The sequence below is a fragment of the Sceloporus occidentalis genome, unplaced genomic scaffold (assembly GCF_023333645.1).
Source record: "Sceloporus occidentalis isolate IW3139 unplaced genomic scaffold, rSceOcc1.0.p SCAF_387, whole genome shotgun sequence".
NCBI classification, from domain to species: domain Eukaryota; kingdom Metazoa; phylum Chordata; class Lepidosauria; order Squamata; family Phrynosomatidae; genus Sceloporus; species Sceloporus occidentalis.
Genome location: NW_028317367.1, coordinates 17,501 through 20,000, shown reverse-complemented (window position 1 = coordinate 20,000; position 2,500 = coordinate 17,501). Strand labels below are relative to the sequence as shown.

Genomic DNA, 2,500 nt, shown 5'->3' with positions numbered 1-2,500 from the left:
CTGCTGCTGCTTGTCGTCAGACAGAAAGAATTATAAGCCCTGGGACAGGACAGAGAAGGTGAGAAGGTTCAAATAAGGGTTTAAAGCTTTGATGATGAACAAGAAACACATGGCAAAAAGCTCTCCGCGCACTGTGAGAAAAGAAAAAGCCTCAAACACCTGGTACTACCAGGCAGTCTCCCATCCAAGTAGTAACCAGGCCCAACCCTGCTTAGCTTTCAAGATCAGACAAGATCGGGCGCTTTCAGGGTGGTATGGCGCAGGCGTGAAAGCTTTTTATTTTACTTCTCTTATTCTGTTGCTGCTGCTGCTTGTCGTCAGACAGAAAGAATTATAAGACCTGGGACAGGACAGAGAAGGTGAGAAGGTGAGAAGGTGAGAAGGTTCAAATAAGGGTTTAAAGCTTTGATGATGAGCAAGAAACACATGGCAAAAAGCTCTCCCCGGACTGTGAGAAAAGAAGAATCCTACAACACCTGGTATTTCCAGGTGGTCTCCCATCCAGGTACTAACCAGGCCCAAACCTGCTTAGTTTTCAAGATCGGACAAGATAGTGCACTTTCAGGGTGGTATGGCTGCAGGAGTTGAAGCTTTTTATTTTACTTCTCTTATTCTGTTGCTGCTGCTGCTTGTAGTCAGACAGAAAGAATTATAAGCCCTGGGACAGGACAGAGAAGGTGAGAAGGTTCAAATAAGGGTTTAAAGCTTTGATGATGAGCAAGAAACACATGGGTAAAAGCTCTCCCCGGACTGTGAGAAAAGAAAAAGCCTACAACACCTGGTATTCCCAGGTGATCTCCCATCCAGATACTAACCAGACCCAAACCTGCTTGGTTTTCGAGATCAGATGAGATCGGGCACTTTCAGGGTGGTATGGCAGCAAGCGTGAATGCTTTTTTTTTTTTACTTCTCTTATTCTGTTGCTGTTGCTGCTGTTGCTGCTGCTGCTGCTGTTGCTGCTGCTGCTGCTGCTGCTGCTGCTTGTCGTCAGACAGAAAGAATTATAAGCCCTGGGACAGGACAGAGAAGGTGAGAAGGTGAGAAGGTTCAAATAAGGTTTTAAAGCTTTGATGATGAGCAAGAAACACATGGCAAAAAGCTCTCCCTGGACTGTGAGAAAAGAAAAAGCCTACAACACCTGGTATTCCCAGGCGGTCTCCCATGCAGGTACTAACCAGGCCCAACCATGCTTAGCTTCCTAGATCAGATGAGATCGGGCGCTTTCAGGGTGGTATGGCCGCAGGTGGGAGCAGCTATTTATTTTACTTCTCTTACTCTGTTGCTGCTGCTGCTGCTGTTGCTGCTGCTGTTGCTGCTGCTGTTGCTGCTGCTGCTGCTGCTGCTGCTGATGCTGTTGCTGCTGCTGCTGCTGATGCTGCTGCTGCTGCTTGTCATCAGACAGAAAGAATTATAAGCCCTGGGACAGGACAGAGAAGGTGAGAAGGTGAGAAGGTGTGAAGGTTCAAATAAGGGTTTAAAGCTTTGATGATGAGCAAGAAACACATGGCAAAAAGCTCTCCCCGGACTGTAAGAAAAGAAAAAGCCTACAACACCTGGTTTTCCCAGGCGGTCTCCCTTCCAGGTACTAACCAGTCCCAACCCTGGTTAGCTTCCAAGATCAGATGAGATCGGGCGCTTTCAGGGTGGTATGGCCGCAGGTGTGAGAGCTTTTTATTTTACTTCTCTTATTCTGTTGCTGCTGCTGTTGCTGCTGCTGCTGCTGCTGCTGCTGCTGCTTGTCGTCAGACAGAAAGAATTATAAGCCCTGGGACAGGACAGAGAAGGTGAGAAGGTTCTAATAATGGTTTAAAGCTTTGATGATGAGCAAGAAACACATGGCAAAAAGCTCTCCCCGGACTGTGAGAAAAGAAAAAGCCTAAAACACCTGGTATTCTCAGGCAGTCTCCCATCCAGGTACTAAGCAGGCCCAAACCTGCTTAGCTTCTGACATCAGACGAGATCGGGCGCTTTCAGGGTGGCATGGCTGCAGGTGTGAAAGCTTTTTATTTTACTTCTCTTATTCTGTTGCTGCTGCTGCTTGTCGTCAGACAGAGAGAATTATAAGCCCTGGGACAGGACAGAGAAGGTGAGAAGGTTCAAATAAGGGTTTAAAGCTTTGATGATGTGCAAGAAACACATGGCAAAAAGCTCTCCCCGGACTGTGAGAAAAGAAAAAGCCTACAACACCTGGTATTCTCAGGCGGTCTCCCATCCAGTTACTAACAAGGCCCAAACCCGCTTAGCTTTCAAGATCAGATGAGTTCGGGGACTTTCAGGGTGGTATTGTCGCAGTTGCAAAAGTATTTTATTTTACTCCCCTTATTCTGTTGCTGCTGCTGCTTGTCGTCAGACAGAAAGAATTATAAGCCCTGGGACAGGACAGAGAAGGTGAGAAGGTTCAAATAAGGGTTTAAAGCTTTGATGATGAGCAAGAAACACATGGCAAAAAGCTCTCCCCTGACTGCGAGAAAAGAAAAAGCCTACAACACCTGGTATTCTC

General features: G+C 46.8%; 5 pseudogenes; all 5 read right to left on the bottom strand.

Annotated features, from left to right (window-relative positions):
- Nucleotides 1-464: 464 nt before the first annotated feature.
- On the bottom strand, nt 465-583 carry LOC149273270 (5S ribosomal RNA; annotated as a pseudogene).
- Nucleotides 584-766: 183 nt separating this feature from the next.
- On the bottom strand, nt 767-885 carry LOC149273269 (5S ribosomal RNA; annotated as a pseudogene).
- Nucleotides 886-1,126: 241 nt separating this feature from the next.
- LOC149273268 (5S ribosomal RNA) lies at nt 1,127-1,245 on the bottom strand (annotated as a pseudogene).
- Nucleotides 1,246-1,541: 296 nt separating this feature from the next.
- On the bottom strand, nt 1,542-1,660 carry LOC149273267 (5S ribosomal RNA; annotated as a pseudogene).
- A 213-nt stretch (nt 1,661-1,873) lies between these two features.
- Nucleotides 1,874-1,992, bottom strand: LOC149273266 (5S ribosomal RNA; annotated as a pseudogene).
- Nucleotides 1,993-2,500: the final 508 nt, after the last annotated feature.